Source organism: Schistocerca gregaria, chromosome 3, assembly GCF_023897955.1.
Source record: "Schistocerca gregaria isolate iqSchGreg1 chromosome 3, iqSchGreg1.2, whole genome shotgun sequence".
Classification (NCBI taxonomy): Eukaryota; Metazoa; Arthropoda; class Insecta; order Orthoptera; family Acrididae; genus Schistocerca; species Schistocerca gregaria.
Genome location: NC_064922.1, coordinates 598,113,199 through 598,140,206, shown reverse-complemented (window position 1 = coordinate 598,140,206; position 27,008 = coordinate 598,113,199).

The following is a 27,008-nucleotide window of genomic DNA, read 5'->3' as shown; positions in this document are numbered from 1 at the left end:
GTTGACAGTGTTGAAAACCCGCCAAATTAAAGTTCAATTAATAATTTTCTCTCTAAATTCTTCTCAAACACTTTGTTGCTCATTATAATTTTATTTTAATGTTTGTCTGTAACTTCTTTTGGAGGGAGTACATGTTTTATTGTTTTGGGCAGTAAAATCAGCTACCATAAAATTACGTATATTCCCAGCTGATGCTGTCCGCCATTACTGGTTGAAAACTGACCAATAGTATTTTGGCACCTATTTTCGTATTGGCTGTCAGCTTCAAAACAAAATTACGTATTTCGTGAGCATCTAGCAGATGCGCGATGTCTATGTAGGCTTTACAATATTTCTTTTTTACTTTTGCAGGTTTACTGGAATTATATTGACTTTAATTGTTCATTTGGCCCCCGTTAAAGTGATTTCTCGCATTTATATAATAATTGTGCTGAATTACCTAATGTATTTTCTTATTACATAAACATTGGCATACCATATTTAGAATAAAATTGACGTCTTATTGGCCCCACATAAGATTCTGCACGTTCTGACAAAGACTATGCCAATTTTTTTTTCGTCCATGACTAACAGTGGTAGTCAGACTCCTTGTATAGGTCACGTTTCATTATTTAAAACGGTTTTTTTTTTTCAGAAGAAGAGAACCAGTTTCTTTACTACACACTCCCTTTCCAGTTACGTTTTCCTTTCATGTCTTTCGACGCTTATGAATCTAATCTGGTTTCTGCGCAGGGCATAAATGACTTTCCACTGCCTTTATTTAATCTCGGCCTCCTTCACAACCCTGTATCACATTTTCAATACTGAACTGTCGCTCACAGCGATAACGGTAGATCGTATCTCGTGTTGTTGGAAGTTCATGAACACCAGCTAGAACACTGCGTGCAGAGTTTCATTTGCTGTAACAGCAACTGTACATGAGACGCCCGCTTCGGTGAGCGATCCCCGTGAAGCCTGCGGCGAAGGATGACCCAGTTTCTGGCGGCAGCGCTTATCGCTCAGCGACCGGCGTGGCGGCCGCTGGCAGGCGATGCGTGACACGAGGGGCAGCGCTTGGCACGCCAAGTTCCTGGCCCCGCTGACCTACTGACCCCAGGTTTCATGGCCTCGCTTCCTGATTTCTCCCCCGAATGCTAACATTTTATAGCTTCGAAGGCCAGTCCTTCACAGAAGGCCCGTCGGGCCCTCATAACAATGGAGAACGGTTACTGGAACAGGTGATTCGCTCCACAGACAAATGACGAGCCATCAGATTTAATGTCTCACCCATTTTACAAGTATTATAATTTTGTGGAATATTATGTTTATTTACGATAAACACTTCGATTCGTACCCCTCTCTTCGATCCAATGCAAATGCTGAATGAAGAGGTATTTCCTAGCGAGGTACATTTACACTGCTGCGTGACGTCACAGACGCTAATTTCGAGCGCAGGTAGTCCAGGAAGACGGTGGTTCAAATACCACTCCAGCCTTCTTGATTGAGTTTCTGCTGATTTCCCTAAACGGCATAAGGCATTTGCCTTCCTACGAAAAAGACTCGGTCTGTTTCCTTCCCCAATCCGGGGTTGTGTTTATCGTCGATGGGACTCTATACTCAAATCGTCCACCTTCCACTTTTTTCAGCTGACAGTTCCCGTTTCTTGTACAATACCGCTATCGACCTATAGAGAGCGACTTGCGTATTCAGTCCTCAGTACTGAAAAGTAACATTCAGCTTATTACCTCCCTTTTTCAGACTGGACTTCTGTCCCATTCGGCAGCCTCTATTGCTTCACTGTAGACGCTCTCATAGTACCTGGTGGCTATAATTAAAGTGCAGTTACTGACAAAGGTCCTGTGTATGTAATTACCATACAGCAGCCAAACTTGGTAGATATACAAATAGGTTAATATGGAACCGTTTTCAATGTAAAAAATGGTTTAAAAAAGTTTTACTCGTGGCCGCCAGGTGCAAATCTCGCGCTGTACAACTTTTGTATGAGGTATGATATCCACGCTGACGTTTTACATTCCATAACGCTAGTGAACACTACAGCTATCCAGAAGTGGGATCGTGCTGTATTATATGAACAGATATGATGTATTGAGAGACTTTCACACACTTGAAAGGTCTGTGGAGAAACTTGATGTCATTAAATGGTTTAAAGAAGTGATAATGAAATTCCAAAACATGAGTGAGCTCGGTGTGGCATCTGGAAGAGGAAGGTGCCCTATCTTGGTGGAAGTTACTGATGAAGTCGCTGTTGCTGTAAATGACAATGCAGCACATGCCCCAGGTGGTGCTAGCACTCGTCACAATAATAGGTCATCCTGTGCTCAACACTAAGGAAGGTTTTACTGTCTGTTTTACATGGGTACCCAAACAAGACCCCAGATAGTGCAGTAACTCAAGGTATGCAGACAAGACTGGCATCAACCCAAATTGTGGGTTGCCTTCATTGGGGCAAGTATACAACCAGTTCTCTTTTGATTGACAGGTACGTAAACTATTGTTCTGCTAAGAGAATAATGACCCCCTGGGGATAATCCATCCTTTTGATTGACAGGTCCTTAACCTATTGTTCAGTTAAGTGGTTTTTTGTGTCATCCCCTACCACGCCCCCTCCTTCCTCCCCTCCTCTCATCCTCACCCACCTCTCTGGGAACTCCATTCGCCGATACAGGCACACTTTTGATATCAATTTCATTGACTAATTAAGAAACTCAGTAAATTAATTAAGGCCACCCACTCTGGAGAACATCCCAGCCTTCCCTCTCCACTCCTCTACATGGAAATTGGCAGGAGAAAGAATCAATTGATTGGCCATTTGGCGAGAAATCGGTTTTTATGCATGGAATGTTATTTTAACACTTTAGTCAATCTATGGGATATTGTTTATTTAAACAATTTATAGGATACAGGGTGGTATAATCAATATAGTTTATTTAAAGAATTCGTCAGAAAATAGACTGTAGTGTATGGAATATTTACACAACTGAGGCACCTTTTCGTTCCGATCATGCGAAGCACACATAATTAAACTGTCACAGATCGCCTTAACATTTCTAAAAACTCTCTCACGTCTCGCCTGGGGACTTGGAAAAGCCAGCGAACTTACCGCACCACTGTGAACTGTCGGCCGCTCCACAGCTACGTGAAGTACCACGCTAATACCCGAACAACAGCGTCAAGTTCCTTTCGAAACACATTCTCTCTCTCTCTCTCTCTCTCTCTCTTGCAAGAGGCCGTGTCAGGCTATGTGCCACTGCCAGGCCTGCACCCACCGTAGGTCGCGGTCCGCCTGAATCGTAACAAAAGCAGTATTTACCTGGTAAACCAACAGCTTTGGATGTCTTGGAAATATTCCCTCACTCTATCAGATTGATTGACTAAGTAATTACATCGGTAACCATTGTGTGGGACAGATTTTCCTTGCTTCCTATTAGTCGATACTAGAAATGAAATATTTGGCGAGATTCAATCCTGCAACCACCGGGTTTACAAATCCAACTGGATTTGTTTTCCCTTGCCTCCTATCGGTGGATACTGACGCAGATAGGTAATATGGTAGGAAGCCCATTACGTTGGAGGCGATCAAAATTTCAGACTTCAGCTCAGTTGCATGGTATGTCCCTAAGCAATTTGCAGGAGGGGCTGGACAGAATTGTGTTTCCAAAACAACAATCAAACACAATAAATTGATCAATCGCGAGTCTGACATCGCGATTGGGTTTTTAAAGCGTCATACAGTTCCTAAACTGGATCTCTCCGCTACATTTGGAAGGAGAAGGTAGGGTCTACAACATGATGAGATAGTCACAACAACAACAAACACCTCTGCAAGACAGATTCCAATGCACTGTATTGAGAAGCACTAAACACGAAACACTTAAACTGTGATCCAATACTAGGCGCTCAGTCCGGAACCTCGCGACTGCTACGGTCGCAGGTTCGAATCCTGCCTCGGGCATGGATGTGTGTGATGTCCTTAGGTTGGTTAGGTTTAAGTAGTTCTAAGTTCTAGGGGACAGATGACCACAGATGTTAAGTCCCATAGTGCTCAGAGCCATTTGAACCATTTGTGATATAATCTCTAGTAACAATTTGTCATGACTAGATATCAGAGATCACTATCAATCGGAATTTATATCGCAATTTGGTTTTTAAAGCGCTATATAACTGCTAACTTGGTTCTCTCCGCTACGTGCAGAAGGAGGAAGGGCCTACTGTGTGATAGGATAGCAACAACAAATACCATTGCAATGTACTGAGTCTATGTTCTTGTGGTCATAGACTCAGCAAATAACATTAGAAATTTAAGTACAATTCTTATCAATATAACGCGAACATCTAATACCATTCAAAAATAAATTCTCTAGTTTCATATTTCTTTAAAAGAATGGAAGCTTTACATTGTTTGTTTCTTACACAGCGAGAGCGTTACTTGGAAAGGAAAGACATCTGGAACCCATTTTCACTCACCAATGTGCTGAACTACTGTCCACTGGCTGCAAATTGTCGCCTGCTGACTGTGAGTTAGTCGCGGCCCGTTGTTGACAACAGCTACATGCATTTCTTGTACCACAAATTCCCTACCATGTACACATCAAGATAGAGCCAAGGTTATCTTGACACAAAACGTAGCGGGTCGGGGTTTAGTGACACTACATATGGAGTGTCAGTGATGGAGGGGAGTAAAGGTCATTATTTTGTCAGCGATGGTGGAAGGTAAAGCAACACTTTGAAGGTGGTGGAATGGGCTCTTCCCTTGGCTCAGTGGGTGAGATGTGATTGAAACATTGTCCATTTGAACAAACAAAGTAATACAACGCGTTTTCACTAACTCCATTCCTCGCGGTTACGGAGCAGCGGAGTCGTAGCGTGCAGATCCCAGTGACCGCTGATATGGCAATGGCTCGTGTTGCAGCGGTGCATCAGTGGCACAGTCTTCCATTCAGTAACGTACCCGTCACTCAGTGCGATGACGGCGCGGTCTTCTCTTTGTGAATTAGCTCGTTGTGTTATTGACAAGTGACTATGGCGTGGCGGGAAATGCTCCACCTCGAAATCGAACCAGTGACCCTCAGGTTTGGCATCTTGTGGCGAACTTCATCAACCTCTAGGTTCGCAGGAGACCTGTTTAGCGAGGCTGCACTCTCTTCGTCCTCACTAGCCACCTGGGTAAGTACCACACAAACTTCTTCCTGGCAGTGTCAAGGATAGCAAAATGTTCAAATGTGTGTGAATTCCTATGGGACCAAACTGCTGAGGACGTCGGTCCCTAGATTTACCCACTACTTAAACTAACTTACGGAAAAAAACAACACACACACGCATGCCCGAGGGAGGACTCGAACCTCCGCCGGGAGTGGCGGCCCGATCCGTGACATGGCGCCTCCAACCGCTCTGGGATCACCTACTGGCACAGAACCGAAAACTTCTTCTGTCGAGCATTGTAGCAGCTAGATCGTTGTAGCAGAGTATGATGTCCACTGGCTAACCATCAGTCCATCCATTCAGGCGACGTTTCTTCGTGTCTTCTTTCCCCCCTCGAAGGACCTGCTCTTTCACGTTCGTTGTTTTCGCCAATGTCGCGAAGTTGCTACGGCGGCGACTGACTCTTCAGTCCTTTACCTATGCGTCTCACTTTGGACAGAAACGTGACCAATGTGGACACACGTGCCGGCTCTCCTCTGTTCTGTCTCTGTGCTGGCGTGGTCGAGCATTGCCCTGTACTCCCCCTCCGCATCGCCTGATATGTCACGCATCTGGATTCAGCATGCTGACAGTTCCTGGAGGGCATTGGCCACTGATGTGGAAGCAATGCACGTCGCTGTTCTGCTTGGAAAAATTTTAGTGTGTGTGTTAAAAGGAATCGATGTTTTCTTTGGTTTGCAAGGTAGTAGTTTTATCACTTTTTAGTTGGTCATTATAGTTTGTCATAGAGAAAATTGCAGGGAGAATGATGTCATGCACTGGAAACATATTTCTTACTTTGAAATATTGACAGCATTGTATTCCACACGGCTGGTAGGTGGGAAATCATGTGGCTTTAACACTATAGTATGTTTAAGTGCAGAACCATGTAGCTTTAGGAGTGCATGTGTTCATGTTCTGTGATCATCTACCTGTTACTAATACCTTCTTGGTACTGACCCCATACACTAGAACAATATTTTAGAATTAATAGCACAGTTCATTTACATAAAATGCTTCAAACTATATCTGTCTGGATTTCCGTCACACATAAAACCACATGTTTCTTCTTAACCGTCTGGTATATCGTCCCAGCACTCTAATAGCTACTATACATCGATAAGGGGTGCTAACCACCTCGACATGCGTGCATCTGGAGAGATCTTATGCACTTGGATGGGTGACGTGAGTAAGACTGGTGTGGAACAGTCTTTGCTAAATAGCTGTTATGGACACGGCTCACTCTGTTCCTTCACAAGATGAGGAATGTAGCCTTCTACTTCTGGTCAGCTGCAAATGAAATTGGTGCCTGTGTTGTGGGGAGGGTTCGTCAAGGACAGTGCCGGGAGATATTTCAATCTCTAACTTTACCCTAAGAAGGCGAGAATGCTCTGTGACTCCCATCCGCATAGAGAAAGATGGGCAATCGTAATAGTAAATTACACACTGCAATCGAAGTGTCGGAAATACGTAAATTGGTATATGATGCTGTCTGGTGTACTTTGACATGTATGTTCGAAAATTAACTGTGAATGGGCAGACTGCACAGTCAACTATTTACTTTCGCACAGTACTCAGAAAGTAATGGAGGGGTGGTTTAGCGATGATACAAAAATTGAGAAACATGCTGTTGTGTCATTGGTTGGTGTTGTTGTACCATATCAACGGTGTCTTTCCAGTCCCATCTATCGACTGGCATGCTGTTAATTACGATATATTGAAGGAGTGATGCAACTTTTTTGAGATGTAGCGAGACTCTTGATGGGAGTAATACCATTCAGGGATGGCCTGCATGAGACAGTGATTATGTACATGATTGCAATGAGAAGAATCAACCAAAACAGAACAGCAGAACATCTGCTGCCAATTCACGTGAAGGATGAGTTTAAATGTAGAGGTCATTAATCAAATTCTGGTAGCTGTTTGGAAACGCTCCACAATGACACAAGACTGTTCCAGTTTCCATATGTTCCGATGTCTTCCACATTTTTGTCAATGAGAAACAGAGCATCTGTCTTTTATTTCATTCATCCTGTGTGTTGTGAGAAGAGCAGCTGCATAATTTACAACATGCAATTTCTAGTTTTCCATGAGAGTCAATGGATTGAGACATATTAATGTCAGTTCAGCACCTACACAGATCTTCAAGTCGTGGTGGAAAAACAAAATTTATGGCGGTACACAAAGCTATAGTAATACACTGCTTGGTAGTATTACAGCAGAAAAAGCAATATATCAAACTATTACACATGGACCCTCTCTTGTGACTGATATTTTATGGGATATGGTCCTCCTACACTAGGTGCGATAAAACTTCACACTGGTCTGTGGAAGCGACTTCAATCACTGGTCACCTGCTCCAATGGACCAATACATGTGTATTTAATGGAATCACCACAATATGATCAATGTCAACATGCAAACAATATTTGTTTCCGATATGTAGAAAGAGAGAGATGAGGTGAAATCTTATAGAGTTCTCTATCAGCTGACGTTAGTGGAGGAATTTTCTGAAAACTACACTGGAGCTTTGATATATGATGTCCTTAGCAGATAGGTTCGAAGAAGTTGACTCGTTTCGAGATACCATAGTCGCATAAATATGATTCAACACTGGCTCAAATCATTAAAAAACGTCAAATGGGCCGACTTGGAGCAGAAGTGGCACCACAGGACATTTTAATTTCCACTGTCTATACTTTTACAATAAATTCATAAAACTTGGTCAGCATGACCAGGAAGGATATAGGATTCACACTCACAGCAGTGGATGTTCAAAAACATAACCATTTTTTTAAATGTGAAATTTCATAATTTTTTCACTTACTGTTGGCTGCATTTGTTGCTGTAGGTACACTTCTCTTCATAAGTAGGAGAGATTCTTCGATGAATTTTGCACAGCAAACAAACGATACTTACAGATGTGTGAAACTCTATAATTTATTTAATTTATGAAAAAGTTAATGAGCTGTTACATTTGAAACTTCGTGTTTAGAAGAAACTCAAATTTTGTAGTTAATTATGTCAATTTTTACCACAGTTTTTAATAGATTTGGAAAATTCTATAGTTTCATACAAGTGTAAATATTCTTTTTATGCTGTCCAAAATTCATCAAAGAATCTCTCTTACTTATGAACAAAAGTGTACCTAAGGCAACAACTGCAACCATTAGTAAGTGAAAAAGCCATAAAACTTTACATGTAAAAAAAAAAATTATTATGCTTTTGAACTTCCACTGCGAAGAGTGAAAATTCTAAATCCTTCCTGGTCATGCTGACAAAGTTTTATGAATTTATTTGTAAAAGTATAGACAGTGGAAATTGAAATGCCCTGTGGTGCCTCTTCTGCTCCAAATCGGCCTATTTGACGTCCTACCACCCTTAAAAGACGTCTCCATAGGATCCAAGGCAAGTATGTGATTCAATGGACAGATTTGATTCCAAACTGTAGACAGCATTTCTACTGGAAAGACTAACACTATCAGTGAGTCTTGTGTGCGCCTTTTATGCATGGTGACAGCAACATGGTCATTGTGATGGTATTTTTAATAGCGCCGTCCTTAAGTAAAATGTATGTTATGGTGGTTGAATCCTCTGCATTCATCTAAAATGTAGGTAGTAGTGTCCCCAAGGAGAACATCTTCGTCACTCCTCGGATTCCCATATCAACTATCTGATGAGTGTACTCAAACAGCTGAAAAAAATTACTCCCCATACAAAATCACTCTCACGATCTGTTTAATTGCCATGGATACGGTTCGGAAGTGGGAACAGTAATCAGGCATATTATCGGTCCAGCAGTACCTTTTTACCCTTTGACTGCTGGAGATGCTATATCTGCCTGGCACACAGAGGCGGCGCTGCCTGCGGCAGGTGTCTGTCCCTTGGAACTGCCGGCGTGACCAGAGCAGCCCTCGCTGTCCAACCCGTGCTGTGCTGAATACTTATTTTATTTATTTCTATATTTACACATCAAGTTCCATAGGACAAAATTGAGGAGCAAATCTCCAAAGTCGTGGAACGTGTCTGTACATGAAATTATAGCATAAAAGTAATAACAGATAAAAATAAAATGTTTTTGAACCGAAAAAGTCAATCCATAAGTTTAAAAAAACGCAATGAACAATAAAACAAGAATCAGCTTAATTTTGCAAGTAACTTCTCGACAGAACAGAATGAGTGACTCATGAGGAAACTCTTCAGTTTCGATTTGAAAGTGTGTGGATTACTGCTAAGATTTTTGAGTTCTAGTGGCAGCTTGTTGAAAATTGATGCAGCATTATAGTGCAGACTTTTCTGCACAAGAGTTAAGGAAGTCTGATCCAAATGCAGGTTTGATTTCTGCCGAGTATTAACTGAGTAAAATCTGCTTATTCTTGGGAATAAGCTAAAACTGTTAACAAGAAATAACAGTAAGGAATCTGCACATATTGAGAGGCCAATGTCAAAAGATCCAGAGTAGTGGACAGGGGTCCACAATAGGTTCGTAAACTTACACCACTTATTGAGTGAACTGCCAGTTTCTGAGCCAAAGATATCCTTTTAGAATGGAGAGAGATACCCCAAAATGTAATACCATACGGCATAAGAGAATAAAAATAAGCATAGTAGAATTTTTTTATTTTTTTATTTATTTATTTTTTCGAATGATCACTTACTTCAGATACCGTTCGAATAGTAAAAATTGCAGCATTAAGTCTTTGAACAAGATCCTGAACGTGGGCTTTCCACGACAGTTTAGTATCTATCTGAACACCTAGAAATTCGATCTGTTCTATTTCAGTAATCATACGTCCGTTCTGTGAAATTAAAACGTCAGGTTTTGTTGAATTGTGTGTTAGAAACTGTAAAAGCTGTGTCTTAATGTGATTTAGCGCTAGTTTATTTTCTACAAGCCATGAACTTAGACCATGAACTGCACTACTTGAAACCGAACCAATGTTGCACACAGCATCCCTTAATACCAAGCTAGTGTCTTCAGCAAAAATAAATACTTTAGAGTTATCGGTAACACTAGAGAGCCTATAATTCATATAATTAAGGAACACGCTGATCCCTGCCCCCCCCCCCCTTAACTGTACCCCACTCATACCCCATATCAGAACCATTCTCAACATTGTGAATAATGACTTTTTGCTGTCTGTTGCTGAAGTAAGACGTGAACCAATTGTGAGCTACTCCCCACATTCCGTAATGGTCCAACTCCTGGAGCAATATTTTGTGATCCACACAATCAAACGCCTTAGTTAAATCAAAAAATATGCCTAACGTTCCAAACCTTTTGTTTAACCCATCCGGTACCTCATAGAGAACAGATAATAAAGCATTTTCAGTTGTTAAATGACTTCTAAGGCAGAACTGAACATTTGAAAGCAAATCATGTGCTATGTTAGTGAAATGATCAGATGTCCTTACATACACAGCCTTTTCAGTAACTTTAGTGAACACTGATGACCTAGAAAAAGGTCTAAAATTTTCTACGTTGTCCCTTTCTCCCGTGTTATAAAGTGGCTTTACTACTGAGTACTCTAATCGTTCAAGAAACTGACCATTTCTAAAGGAAAAATTACAAATTTGGCTAAATACGAGGCTAACATGTGCAGCACAGTACTTTAATATTCTGCTAGGCACTCCATCATAACGAAAAGAGTCCTTAGTCTTCAGTAGTTTAATTACTGACTCAATCTCCCCCTTGTCTCAGTCACAGCAGAGTATTTCAGACGTCAATCTCGGAAATACATTTGCCAAGAAAGTTATATGATTCCCTGTAGAAACTTAATTTTTATTCAATTCGCCAGCAATGGTCAGAAAATGATTGTTAAATACTGTACATATATCTGATTTATCAGCAACAGAAATATTTTTACTAGAAACTGACTCTATATCGTCATCCTTGTGTTGCTGACCAGCCGCTTCCTTCACGACTGACCGTATGGTTTTAATTTTATCCTGTAAATTCGCTATTCGATTTGCATACCACACACTCTTTGCCTTCATAACCTTTTTAAGCACCTTACAATACTGTTTGTAATGGGCTACTGTAGCTTGATTGTGACTACTTCTAACATTTTAATATAATTCCAACTTTGATCTGCACGATATCCTTATCCCACTAGTCAGCCATCTAAGCTGCCTAGTGGAAATCAACTCTCAAAGAGCATGAGAAATGTGTTAAGGAAAGCATTATATTTATCATCTATGTTATCATCACTGTAAACAGGCAGCCATTCTTGTTCCTTGACAAAGTTTAAAAAACTCTCTATTGCTGTTGGATAAACTTTCCTATAGTTTGTAATTATATTTGACACTTGAGTACAAAAGCCTCTTAGGGTAAAATTTGTGCATCATGGTCTGAAAGGCCATTCATGGTTTTACTAACAGAATGCACATCTACTAACGAAGAATGAATAAAAATATTGTCTGTAACTGTGCTGTTGCTCCCCTGCACCCTAGTTAGAAGAAACACAGTCTGCGTCAGATTATATCAATTTAGGAGATCTACCAACAACCTTTTTTTTGCACCACCATATACAAAATTTATATTGAAGACACGACATATAACTAATTTTTGGTACTTCCTAAAAAGTAAATCAAGAACCCCCTCTAGCTTGAGCAAAAATGCTCTGAAGTCTGAGTTAGAAATTTAGTTTCACTAAATTCACCTGCCCCTGCACAGTATTCAAATATATGTTCTGAGCAGTGTCGTGATACATCTATGGACTCAAATGGAATACTGTTTTTTACGTACATAGTCACTCCCCCACACTGCAAGGAACTTCTTGAAAAGTGTTGGACTGATGGCGACTCGCGTAGAGCCAGCGTGAATTTTTGGCGGTTTTGTAAGGAAATCAAATTTGACCAACTTGTACAACAAATGGTTCAAATGGCTCTGAGCACTATGGGACTTAACTTCTGAGTTCATCCGTCCCCTAGAAATAAGAACTACTTAAACCTAAATAACCTAAGAACATCACACACACCCATGCCCGAGGCAGGATTCGAACCTGCGACCGTAACGGTCGCGCAGTTCCAGACTGTAGCGCCTAGAACCGCTCGACCACTCCGGCCGGCCTTGTACAACATCATGCGTCCTCTTACGAATAATAATGAAAAGAATTTTACGAGCCATATTTAGCCATAAAGTATTAGGTAACATCGGCCAGAAAAATAGACGTAAAAAAATGTGGAAATTTGGCTTCTTGCATCTCGTGTACTAATACTATGACGAACGTAAAACTTGACATGCAGTAACCAAACTCAAATATAAAGTTCCATCTGTGTAGCATCTTCCAATACTGAATGCATTAAGGGCAATATTGAAGATTTTATACAAAACATCAAAAATGCCGTATTTTCGTTATGATTTTGCTAAAAAGTATTTTCTATAAGCAGTATAATTGGAATGAAAGTTGGGTGCGAAAATCAGGCCCGAAAACAATGTAAATTCCGGATTCGCATATCTAATAGAGTGAATTCAAGATGAAAATGGAATTTATAGTGCAATAGATTGATAGCACAAAGATATGGAATAAAAAAAATTTATTTCCCTACTATTTTCCACTAATCAACAAATTGGACGAAAGATTTTGTTTTTTTTATGAAAAGATGAAAGCAGAGTATATTCGATACGTTCTATTAACGCCTCAAAGCCAGTGTCATTCGAACAACCATTTTTAAGCCCCCACCCTCCCCTGAACATGAGTTTAATTTGCAATATCGGCTAACAACAGAGGCAAAACAGCATGAAAAATCGCACTGAGAACAGAGTTTTAACTGTGGCATATTATTTTCTCGTTGATCAAAGGCGTCTGAAACCAGTTATGGAAAACAGGTTTTGTACAAGTAGACTGAATGTAATTCATATCTGTACCACTAAGAATAAAAGATTATAACTGTATCATACGTTTATCGTGGGTTTTGTCGTACTGGCGCAATGTATTCGGAGTAATTACATTTGCCACAGTACAGATACTGCGCCATATCAATTACCAAGTCCGTTCATTTGCCAGCAAACTGCTACATATGAAGTCAGGCATTGTTTGAATAATTTTTCACCTGTTGCACATAATGGCACGTTGCAAGTTTTTCATTGGTATCTAATTTCCCAGCGCACTTTCTGTTTCGTGGAAACTACGCACCTGCGCATTAGTATACTTTTCTGCGAATGTTCACTCACAATAACAGACGGCAAATGTCTCCCTGTGAATCGCAGAGACTTCTCGTCAGCGTAGTGCCTTCCCCTACCAGCTTTTGTGCGTTCTGTAGCATATTTTTCTACTATCTCCTTTATGAGAGAAAGGTGAAACTCTGCGAGATGCATTTTTCGTCCTGTTACCGACCGGTGGAGAGCATGAGCATTTAGAATGCACAAATCCACAACGTGACAAAAATGCGTATTTCTTGTATCATTTCACAGTCTTAGCTCAGTAACATCTCACAATTGTCAACTGCACCTACACTCGAATTGTAATCTACAATATATTGAGGTTTCTTTATTTTTTCGCCAATATTTCTGTCGGTCTTCTCTGTTTCAACCATTTCTGTTGTGTGACCTGTGATCAACATGCACACCTCTCTCTTATCGTACCATTTGGTAGCAAGGATCCTGTTAGTGGACTTAAACTCAGTTTCTCCTCGTTTTAATTTCTTCTGCAGTTTTGGCGTGTTTCACCTATTCCTACAAACAGAGGCACATGCAGCTGTCCCATGCTTGTGAAGCCAGAGGATCAGGTCCGCGATGGAGTACCAATAGTATAAAATATGACCCTGTTCCAAATAGGGTCCTATAACAGTTGCCACTACGTCACCACATTTCCCTAAATTGTGGAATCTAGTTTCTATTGACGCGCCTGTATATACTATAAAATCCAAAATATACCCACTCCGACGGTCTCACAGTACAAATGTCTTTCTTCGGAATCTACTTCGATTCGTTGGAATAAATTGCTTAAAAGGTAATCGTTCTTTGAACAGCAAGAGACTCTCATCTATACAAATCTTGTGATGCAGACGAAATGAATTACGAAATGTCTAACGAACTTTGTCAACAATCGTCCTAATCTTAAATAGACTTTAACCTCCAGTATTCGCAGAGTTGTCACTGAACTGTAATATTCTCAGGAGTAGACAAAAAGGGTTTTGGAACATAATTTTACTGAAAACTGTTGTGTTCAAAGGTGTATCTCTGGACCAAGAATCAGTTAATTTTACATTTCTAACTTTGGCAAATAGCAACAAAATAATACATTTCCTCAAATCCAAAAACATAATGTAAAAGTAGATATCCCTGATGTTGGAAAGCAACTGAAATTACACTGTCAGTGACAGAGGAAATAATCAAATATCTTTTCAAAAAGTCTCTAATGTATAAGAAAAGTAGGTCTAATACATTTGTTTCTGATTCTCTTTAGTAACAATTAATTTTCAGTAGTAGGCTCCTTGCTTTTACTGACCTGTTTAAAGATAATCAACAATTTAGTAAGAAATTTTAAAGGACCATATCTAAATGTACTTAAGTAGATTTCTATCTACTATAAATGTTTGCAGCTAAACTTAAACAAAAAATATTTTAGGTGCCAAAATTGTCAACCTTAGGATCAGATGTTTTGGGATGTCAATTGTAGGTGCAATTCAAAGGTTCAGTTCCCATGTTCTTTTACAAAAGCGTATACTATCAGTTTAACAAACCATGATATTTTAGATGATAGTTGCGATTCTGAAGCTTCAGAAAATTATTTTAGATCACAATTATTTGATAGTATGGCCATAATATTGGAAGGTAGAAAAAAGTTATCTTAACGTGACAACAATAGGGATACTTCTGTGAGGCTTGAAACACTTTTTAATATTTACATTAAAGGCTGATTCGCATCACACTTTGCAGAGGCTTTGGACCGTGAAAATGATAAATGAGCATCTACCTTTCTGACGTGTGTAAAATCAGCCTAAACACGCTGAACAAATGTACACTCTATTTACAATTACGACTTAATATTAGCTCCGATAATGCTGCTTGAATGTTTTAATAATTTTATCTCAGTAATCTGCGAGGACTCAGTGGTCTTCATAGTTTTTAATACTTTATTTTTAACGTATTTTAGGCCAGTTTATGAATATGGGCAATGACTTTCAAGCAAGGCCTAATGTTAACCAGTCTCTTCATAATTCTTTACGATTCTCTCTATCCTGTCGTACAGCTTCAAGTACTTCTTCTTCCCCTTCTTACCTCCAAGATTCATTTCCAATTTCATGTACATGCAGTCTGTGAGCTCAGATTCCATTTTCAAGCACTCCACCAAATAGTTGATTCTAGAGTGAGGGTTTCCGATAATACTGTTTATTTTGTTGTGCCACCCTTCAACAGCATTCGTCGTACGGTGTCTTTTTCCGTAACAGTCCCACATTTCTATTGCGATATCTACAAAGTAGTCAAAAATTGAGAGAACCTTCCGTTATCAGGAGCTTCTGGATGAATCTCAATCCATCCATTGCTTACGTCCTCCGGTTTTACAACTGCCAGCGCTGCACACATGCTGACGTAAATCCTCGTTCTAGCGGTACTCCTCAGTTAGACCGAGAACTCGAATTCTTATCCATAAACTCTTCTCCATATGGAAATAGAATCCATTTATTTCAGTTGTGGGAAAAACTTGACGAATGGCCGATATCGCAGCTGCCTCAAAGTCCACCTTTACTTGTTTAGGGCACCACTCAGAGACTGCCTGTTTTATCAGACGAAACAGACGAACATTTGAGTCTTTCTTCTTATTAGGGAACACTGCAAATACAGTAGGAAGAATGTTTGTTTCTTTAATCGGGCCTCCTAAGTCTACGTGTATGGTGTAGATCTGTGCAAACTGCTTGCTGCATCTCTTAAATGTTCCATCCATAAAAAAATGGGAACATGTTTTTAAACTTTCTTTTCCTTTGCTTCCACTAAAAATCATTATTCTCACCTCTAATCTATCGTCTTCCAGAAGAAAACTACTGCCATCCCCCATATTTAATAGATCTTCATGAAGATCAGTTTCATAAAAGTTCTTAGGCTCTTGTTGGTTCCCCCGCTCTTGACTCCATCGACGGCGCATGGTTCTCTTCATAGATTCTGAATTAGGAATCACTGTAACAAAGTCATAAACTTTATTATGTAGATTTCCCATTTCATCCGAGTATATCTCCGATAACTGTGTAATTTCTTCTCGAGATCTTCTCTTCGCTCTTTCCACTTGCTTTCACACTTTCAGAGCCGCTTCGTCAGGTGGTCCACAGAGATGTTCTAATACGTTCAACACTTCTCCATTCCTCGAAAGCAGCTTTCCCTTGCAATGATCCGCTTTTCGGCGTAAGCACATCCATGTAACAACACCTTCTTTAGATTCCCTCTGTTTAAGATTCGCGTAACCTTTCTAATGAGCAGGAGGCCTGCCCTTGTTCGTTGTAATAACTTCCACACTGATGGTCGCGTTAGGAACTTCGAAAGCAAACTGGGTGGGCGTGTGAGGAGGAGGAGGAGGGTGGGGGCGAGACAAGGGACACGACCCTTCGGAGCAGGTAAAACCGTGGCAACTGTCCGGCGTGGCAGCTGCCCAGACACCGCTAAGGTCACGAGTCCCTAATCTTACACACTACTTAAACTAAATTATCCTAAGGACAAACACACACACCCATGCCCAAGGGAGGACTCGAACCTCCGCCGGGACCAGCCGCACAGTCCATGACTGCATCGCCCCAGCACCTTCTATCTTCGAAAGTAATGCATAAAAGGCTTTTTGTGTGAGAAATTAGAGGTCTATGGCCGACAACATGTTGTCCTGGATTGCGTAAAGTGGACTTTTTTTTTTAAACGGGCAGTATCTGGCTAGTTAGAATTGCTTAAAACTACTGCATACATCCGAGCCACAGCTGTTTGTTTTGCAGTGCACCGCGGCTGGCGGCGTTTGTTTTGCTGTGCACAGCAGCTATCGACAGAAGTGGTCATGAGGCTTTTGCGACCAGAAGTTGCGGGTTAGCTCAGTCTGTGACAGGCGCTTAAGCCCGTCTCACACAGATTAAGATTCGCTGTAAGTTTCCTCGCTGGCTCGCGCGATGGCTACCTTGTGGGCTCCGTCGTCTGCTAGCGGGCTACCTTTCTGGGAACCTTGTAGGATTTCCAGGATTGGTCCGGTGGTATTTTTCTTGTAAGGTTCCCTGCGTGCTTCCTGCGTTGGCCAATCAGGAGACTTTTGTTTGTGACGTCAGATGCGGAAAGCCTATGTTGATAGTCGCTCTTCTGCTATTGTGATGTGCGGTAGGAAGTTCTTATAATTATGAAATAATGGCACCGCAGTGGTCCAAGGAAGCGATTGAAGCATTATATGTACTTACAGGGAAGAACAGTGTCTGTACGTCGTGAAAAGCGCAAACTATTATAATAAACACTTGCCTGCAGAAGCACTCGAAAGAGTTGCAAGTGCCGTGTGTCTTGTTCGATCATTCGTATAAAATTTGCTAAGGATGTACGATCTTTTATCATATAAAATAAAGTCGTATATAACAGTCATTATTGGTACATTTATAAAGTCAAACAATAATGAAATGGTGATACTTTTCAAAGAAAAGTAGGTGTAATGCGAACTAACCTCAATTCTTTGTGAAGCACGGAGAGCACACCTTTTCCACCTGTTCTCCTCTTAATACAGTTTTTCGTCCATTATTTCTTTCTTCTTTTCTCATTAGCATGCATTTCTGCATCGTTTAGCACCAAAACAGCTAAAAACGCCAGTTTGCTTTGAAAATCTGTACCTGAAGCAGCCATCTTCGTTCGATACAACATACAGCCAATCACAACTAGCTGTCGATCTTGCACCGTGGGAGAGCTTCAACATGGAAGATATCCGCCTCCTTTCCCTGCAAGCCGGCAGGCATGCACGCCATCTCGCAAACTTGCGCCGAACCTTGCTCCGTGTGAGACGGGCTTTAGGTACAGAGAATGCGCCAACTTTTTCTGCTCTTACCTACGGCAGTGGGGGCTAGAGATGTGACCAGTGAGGTGTGCGAGTGGAGAGAGGAGCGGACGTGTGTGTTGAATGAAAGAAAATTCAAACTGACGGATGTTTGCACTGGACATATTGATGACATCTGAATTCCTACCACTCCAGTCTTCCCCAGATGCCCTTTATGGTTGAAGGTGGTGGACTCTGGCGCACACGCGCTTCCACGACTGTTGCTGATGCTGCAGCTGTACTTCTCACAGACTCCTAACGTTGGCACTGGTGGTGTATGAGGGGACTGAATTGCTGCGTATGGACCTCCGGTCATAAGTGTGTTGAGCGTTTCAGCTACCTCCGACATGTAGTCATGGCAACTGCTGCTGTGGACTGAATAGAGGTTTAAGTCCGCCTTGTTTAGTGCTTCTCAATACATCGCAGTTAGTCTGTCTTGCAGTGGTATTTGCTGTTGTCTCTGTCATATCACACAGAAGGTCCTTCCTCCTTCCAAAAGTAGTGTGGAAGGAAACAATTTAGAAATTCTGTAGTACTTCAGAAACCCATTCGTGACGTCAAATTGACTGATAGCGATCTCTGACTTCCAGCCATGACAGCTTATTAACATGGATTGGATCGCTGCTTTATATATAGTTCAGTCCGACTTCAACTGACGGCGTGTGCTGGCCCAGCACTTTCACACGACGTGATGTGGTACCTAGAGAGAGTAGACAGCGTATGATTCGACAGGCACTTCTTAGGTGTCAGTATCAAAGGGGTGCCACCACTTGACGCTTTTGTTCGGGGATTAGCGTGGTACTTCTCGTTGCTGTGGACAAGCCGATGGTCGACAGCGGTCTGCCGATCCCGATGGCGTTTACAAGTCGCTCCGGCGCGCCAACTCCGGACAGAATGCGCTTGCGGCGAGGCGTGAGAGAGCTTTTAGATATGTTCAAGCGATCTGTGACAGTGTAAGTACGTCTTTTCTTTCATGTCCGGAATGTAGGTTTGCCCCTCAATGTATACTTGTCCCTAATGTAGGCAACCATCAACGTGGAGTGACGCCGGCCTTGTCCCTCTACTACAGAAACCTCACAATCCACAACAATGTTCTGCATTTGTTTTTCGGTTTCTGGCACAGATCGAAGTTGATCAGTATGTGACAGAGCGACGAAGCACATTTTACAGTACAGGGTGAAGACACATAACTGCCGAATTTGGGGTACAGTTAATCAGCATGTTGTGCACGAAGAGTCATGTGCACTCGCCGTATGTGACAGTGTGGTGTGGATTCACAAGCATCTTTATTCTTGGTCCGTTTTTCTTTGAAGAGAATGCATCCAGGAGTTGTTGTGTACCATGACGTCTTCACACTATGGAATCTCCCTTGCACAGGATATGATTCCTGCTCTGGAAGAGCGCAACTGTGTGGAAACCACGTTCCATGCAAGATGGAGCAATATCTCAAGTCACTCGCCCAGTGAAAGATCTTCTTAATGCAACGTTCCACGGCCATGTTATCTCCAGCGGTTTTCCAGATGCGTAGCCTGCAAGATCAATTGACCTAAATCCAAAGACTTTTGGTTCTGGAGCTGTCTAAATTATCGCGGTTACCAGGGACACGTTCGGGTTGTACCTGATCTGAAGGCCAATATACAGTAAAACATCGCTCAGATCGTACAGGAACTGCTGCAAGTAACTGTTGTTTACAGTTTCAGCATCTCATCGACTTCTCTTGTGTTCACATTGAACAAAATTTAAAAGCAGTGGTTAATAATAAAATCAACGTTATTGGTTTGCCACTTTTTTAATCTTTCTTGCTCACATTCTGTTCCTAAGGCATTACATATGGAAGTATTTTTATATCTCCTTCTTGCACTCACTGCGCAACATTTTCCCCTTGTAGCTAAAATTGGGACTTTTTTCCTGCACGAATCAATTCCGCATTAACGCATTAGTATATCTATCAAGTTTCACTGCTATACGATAATTAAAACCTACACTGAAATCCCTGTGGGTAGCTGCACTTTACTTACAACCACCCGACACTTCCTTCTGGCTGCCAGCACTTTGATGCAACCCTCTGTTTTTATGACTGTAAAGTCTGCTATGTTACAGTTGATCTAAGCGTTTCTCCCTTCCCTTTACGTTCCCGAATTCATGATACCCACCCATATATGTCTACAGGTACACTTTATTCTATATACTCCCGCTTTCTCTGGCAATTAATGAGCATCCATAGCCGATCTTAGATATTACTGTATCTTCTTGGTGTGTTTTTAATGTATCTTTATATGCCATTTCTCCAAACCTTCCGTATGTAGTCGATAACATAATCAATGAAGGGTACAAATGTTTCAAAAAGTAATTCAGATATAGTTTCAGAATTATTGGAACGAGATGAGCAGTCCTAACACACAGTTACAAAAATTTTAGACATTTGGAAATGTTATAAAAGGCCATTTCGAGCGAGAAAATATTATTTAGGTGAGGAAAACTTCATTTAATAAGCTCAGTTAGCCAATAATCAATGCACCTATAGTATTTGTTCATAGCCTGCACTAAATAATGATACGCAAGACGGAATCTGGTGATTTCTGCATTATCATTAGAGGAAGTTTTCAATTGAATTACTTGTAGTAGCTCATAGCATTTTCTGCCAAAATGACGTTGTAGAATGCCGTTACAAAATCTATGCTTACTTAAAAGTAAATTTATATCTATTAACCTTTATTGATTAATTAAATGGTCCAGGATTTCACTAGAGATGACTGTATCTCTTGCATTTTTAACAGCCTGAGGAAACGCTTAAGGAGATCTACTCTGAAAGCTGCTATATCAATAGATCTCAAGATCTCAGTTCTATTACATTCAAGTCCATTAGCAGATTGTTTCCAGCTACAGAGAAAATAACACAACGCACAATAAACATACGCGTCTAATTTTTCCAATATATTATAATATTATAGAAAATTGTCAGAAATGCCTGTTCCAGATCTATATTTTTCTACTCGCCCGGAAACCTGGTCAGCTGGTAAATAACAATGTCCTTGAAACAAGGAAGTGTGTCGTTTGTTACTTCCAACATTTTAATTACTTTAACAACTGTTGTTGCTAAATCATAGGGAAATACGCTTGCAGCCAGCAGAATCAAGAAAAGAAAGCTGACGACGGTCTTAGTTATGCTTACAAATTGATCGTGGAAGTGAGCCATCAGTGGAATATTTACGTGCTTCATCATATTCTTAAACTGCTAAATGTCCCTTTCTAGTAAAACGACGCATGTGACCAGCTAAAGGTTAAAAAAATTTTTTTTCTTCCACACAAATAAGCGGAATAAAATTAAACAATTCTATACATACCAGTGAGGGACTTAGGAGTGGTTAAGATGAGTTCATGACTTCTTGGCGCGCACAGGCAAGCCAGGCGCAATGCGACACATAAGAAATAAAGAAAGAAGGATTTAAGACGGCATGGAAATACAAACAACTTTCAAATCCACTGCACGTGGATAACATTCCACAGGATAGAGACAGTAATGTATTGTGCATCTAAAAGTATGAAAATATAGAAATTCCTATTTTTAAATTTAAGAAACATTAATAATAAGAAAATTTTATTGTGTTCCACAGCTCTTAGAAACTGTAAACATTTCTTCCTATAACGTCTTAAGCTGCTATTTAATTAGTTCTTTATTGTGCTACCGGTTTCGCTGGAAGACCATTTTCCAGACTTGGTATAGACACGTCACGAATACAGGAAGGGATGTTTGAACATTATTGAAGTAAAAATTCAAGAATTACTCACTGATTTATGTTAAGAGGAAGACTTAAGTAAGTACAAAAAAATACACTTGTAAATGCATTTGTAAATAATGTTTAGCAGCGCAAAGATAGATGAATGAAGTGTCTGTTACAGATAAATATCCATAAAATGCAGAAAGTAAAATGGCTGAGAACCATGAGCAACCGATAACATTAATCAGCACTAACTTCTAAATACCATCTTTTAAATTCAATTCTAGTAAGTTGTCGTTCACAACTAGTATTACCTTTATAACAATGTATCACGAAAATTGGCAATCAATTTTATAATTTTCGTTCGAACGCTTCATTCAAAATCGATTTTGGATCTCCATCAGAACGTGAAAAAATTTATGGCTCTTTCGTGAGACCCTTTCTTTGACATTTCTGACACTATGTTTTTATGTATGTATGTATGTAAGTCTCGCTGTTAACATAAGTCTGTAAGTATTAATCATATTTTTACTATAATAATTTTCAGACATCATTGTCACAGGAAATTTTCCTATATCCATGTGTCTACAAAGAATGCTGAAAAACAGTAATTGAATAAAACTGGTCGCCCAATAAAGAGTAAATTGAACAGCAGCTTAATGTACTACGCGATATTATATCCACAACTAGAAATAAATTCTTCAGCGTTCCTTCAGCACCTTTCACCACGAAAATAACATGCAATATGTTATTTAAAAACTGACTCTCTGAAGAAATTTACGTTAAATAACGAATACGTCAAGGCTGTAGCTTATCTCCTACACTTTACAATATTTATGCACTATGTATAATTCGAGAATAAAATCACAGAACAAGACGAGTAATTAAAATAAATGAATACTGTAGTTATATGCAATGCTATTTGCAGGTGACAAAGTTATTATTCAATATCTTGTGGATGGCCTCTAAAGGCAGCTGTAACACTGTACGCGTTTAAGTGAGACATAATGTGAAAAGTTCTGTACAGAAAACCAAAACAATGATCTTCGCTGGCAAACCTATGCGATCAAAATTATCTCCTGATAACACACCTACTGAACACTTCCACTTCACCGACTGCGACACAACTACCAACACTGATCATAATGTGGATAACAAACTAAATAACAACAGGCAATATGTGGAACAATCCGAAAAACGTTATCTTAGGCAACGTTCAATCATTCAAGAACGAAACTTTATACGTTGGTGGCGCCTCCAGTTTTGCTGCAGGACTCGATGGCATGGATAACAAGAATGACAAGCACAGAACACCGCAGCAACACACATGCGTTGGGAATAAGATTCCAGAGAACAGTGTAAGGCTGCACGAATCGGGTATATTTAAAAATGGTGCTATAAAGTAAGAACTGTCTATTTTTGTAACGGAAGACAGAATCAGAGAAAGAAAATGTCACATCCGTGGATTTATTGATTTTCTTGCCACGTCAGATTACTTTGTAAGGTAAAGTGTTGTACTTTGGAATGCATTTCAGACTGTAGCCACCCTGTAATAGAAGTTTAATACTTTTTCTTATTCCGGTTTGAAATAATGGCTTTCACTTTATGTGTGGTGCAGTTTTTTTTTTAATTATTGGGGGAAAGTGTGATCTCCCCAAACAGGAAAATCTGTTCATGTCTCTAGGAACGGATAGGAATATTTGTCAACAGTGTATTTAACAGTCAGTGTTTTACGCTATTACATTGTTACATACAGATAACACCGCACAACACACTTCGCCCTACACATGAAAACAGTGTCTTTGACCAATTTTCGTATGCTGAATTCAGATTTGATTTTCGTTTTTCTCTACCACTTACAATTTTCTTTGGATATCAGTTTTTTCCATGTTACGGAAATATGCTCTAGTTTAGACACTTTTCTGTTCAAATGAAACAGGGAAACTTTCCTCTCTATGTATATTTTGATCTCTGTTGTGTCGATCTAGTGTTACCCACCATAAACAGAAGTGACAACTCTGTTTTGTGCTGCCATATGGTGAGTTTTCATGCAATTTCGAAAAATGAATATTACTGCTACACAGTAATGGCAATTACTACTGTGATGTATGTTGTGCTAGTGTGAAGTTTGTGATAAATGTCTGTACAAAATATCTAGACAGTGTAAATAACTCCAATATGTTTTGTTACATTTGTGTGGAATATACAATGAAAAGCCAAAGCCATAACCTCACTCATGTAGTTAAGAAGGCATGCGAGCTGTAATTTGGTTGTAGAGTTGGAGACCAAGATAGGCCTTTTGCTACGTATTTTTGTTGTGGCACATGTACAAGTAACCTGCGAAAGTGGCCGCAGGAGTCTCTATCATCAGTGTCATTATGGTACCAATGATGTGGCACGAACAGATGGATTGTGCCACTGACTGCTATTTTTGTTTGAGCAAAGTGAAAGGATATTATGAAAAAACGAAACATGCTCTTCAGAATCCAAACCTGCTCTCAGCCATGCGACCTGGTCCTCGTGATACTTCTCCACCTCCTAAGCCACCAGGTGATTGGCCCATTGATGAACAACGTGCAGAGATGCTGTCCGACAGTACAGGGAGCGAAACAGCGGCAGCAACCACCAGAGAGTGTGTAGATCCAGATCCGGGCTATCAATCACCACGATCAGCACCATCTCATCGCAATACGCAGGAAGAACTTAATGACCTCCGTAGGGACTTGAAATTATCAAAGGCACAATCTGAGTTAATGACTTAGCGATTGCAAGGCGGGAATTTGCTCACCCATGGTGTTAAAGTGACTTCAGGTTGGTAGCATCAGAGTGAATTTCAAACCCATCTCTCTTCCTCCGAGTCCTGAGAAACAGCAGTTTGTTTAGATGTTGGGCTTTATGAGCGTCTTTACATGGCTGGGTACAGGAATGGTATGTTAATCTTCGACACTCGAGGTTGTATTGGGAGTAGACGACAGAGTTCCGAATTTTAATCATTATTTGTCACTGTCCACTTTTTGTTAAACACGTGCCACAGTGAAAGTAAAGAAAATTTGAAACCGGAGAACCACAAACTCATGTTCTTCCGATTCACTTCCGTGTCATTAACAGGATCTCAACACTACTTCAATTTAAAGTAATCTTTTCTTCATTTGCAAATATTTCACTGAAAGTTATATCCTCACAGTTCTAATGCAAGTACTAACATTACTGTACTGTCACACCTAATGCTAATGCACGGGCAGTGATCTTTATTTTTTTCCAACATAACAAAAGTCTTATTTGCCAGAGCAGCCTGAAGTATATAATAAAGCAATTAGCCGCGCGGTGAACTATTTCGGGATCATGCAGTGCAGAACATCATAATCTTACAACTGAACAAGACAGAGTGGAGCTGAGTTTTCCGCGAACATGAGAAACAACTGTCGGACCTAAACGAACTTTCTGAGGAGGAATTAGCAATTGTACTCTTTTGCAACATTTTCGTAGGAAGAATGGATGTATTTTCTAACGGGTCGCAGTGGTTGTTTGATGAAGCCATTTGCATACTTTTGATTGTCATTCCTTGTATTCAATTACATTTACAGATAGTCATGTTTATTTTAGAGTAACTTGGCACCACAAGTTCCGAAAGTAATTTATAGAGTTAATGTCCATATTCAAAAGCAGGTCAAAGGCTACACTACATCAGAGTACCTGGACAACGCAGTAATAGAAATTTAAGTCACACCGTTTTAACTTATAAGTTTCTTAGAGAACAATTTTTAACCCAATTACTTTCATAGTGACATCAGCGGTTTTTTCAGAGCACTGCATCATATCCACAGCAGTGAGGAATGGAGGCTTTGTATTGTTTCCTCGAAATCATAGGCATTCCTCCTTCATAATGGTGGTGAATATCCCTCAGTTTCAATTGGATACTCGTTGTGCAGATATGAAAGTAATGGGGCTACTGGCCGATATGGAGCCAGTTTACACGAAGTGAGACAATCGCAACAGGAATCAACATTACGTACCTATAGAGTGGCCTAAGCTAACGCCTGCATCCCAGGTAAAATGAGTGTGACGTATGAGACGCTAGTAAGCTCTGAAGAAGTTATCTCCCGCTCTTGCATATTAAAATGAGATTAATGAAGATATTTGCAAAAGAGCTAGACAGAGAAAGGAAATCTTTTTCACACCTGAAGATAAAGTTTCCCAATATCAGCTGTGCAAAGATTAAGGAGGAGGTGTTTACTGCTCACCAAATACGGCAGATTTCACCAAGTAGCACACTGGACTCGCATTCGGGAGGACGACGGTTCTATCCTACTTCCGGTCATCCTGATTTAGGTTTTCCGTGATACCCTAAATCGCTTCAGGCAAATGTCGGGATGGTTCCTTTGAAATGGCACGGCCGACTTCCTTCCCCATTTCTCCATAATCGCATGAGACCGATGACCTCGCCGTTTAGTCTCCTCCCCCAAATCAACCCAACCCTCCCTCACCAACTAGTTAAGTGACGCTGAAAAAGATGTGTGCAATTCCCTCAAGTCACTGTGTGCTTTCTTTCTTTGAAGTCACAAATCGGATGACTATAAAGAGATTGAGAATAACATGATAAGATTCTCCAACGTATGAAGTGGCCTATGTCACCAAAGTTATATTTCCTTTACTGCCTTGTTTACCTTTTCCTTCAGAACTTGGTAGATACAGTGATGAATACGGGGAACGTTTCCACCACGCTACTTCAGTAATCTAAAAGGTCTTTGTGTGGCGGTGGAGCGGCACCATGCTGGCAGAAAATCGTTCTTCGTTATAGTCTGTCTGTAAACTCAAGAGCGAGCACAGCTTTTGGTGAGGGAAGTGGCCTTTCCCGGAAGAACCCTGCCACTGGCGTACAGGGCCACCCAAAATCAGTCGCCCGTTACCTGTCTAGCGGTGTAGATCGGCGTGCAGTGATATACATTATTTCTCTTCGTGGGATCTAAGTTGCCAATGTCAGTCAGTTGACTTTGTATACTCACTGATATACATTGATGGAAATATACATTGCAAGAAAATGTGCAGAATACGAAGAAGAGTAGGTATTTGCGGAGTAACGAACGTTCGATCGTCTCTAACGTTATTACAGCGTGTGTTAAGGAGGCGACAC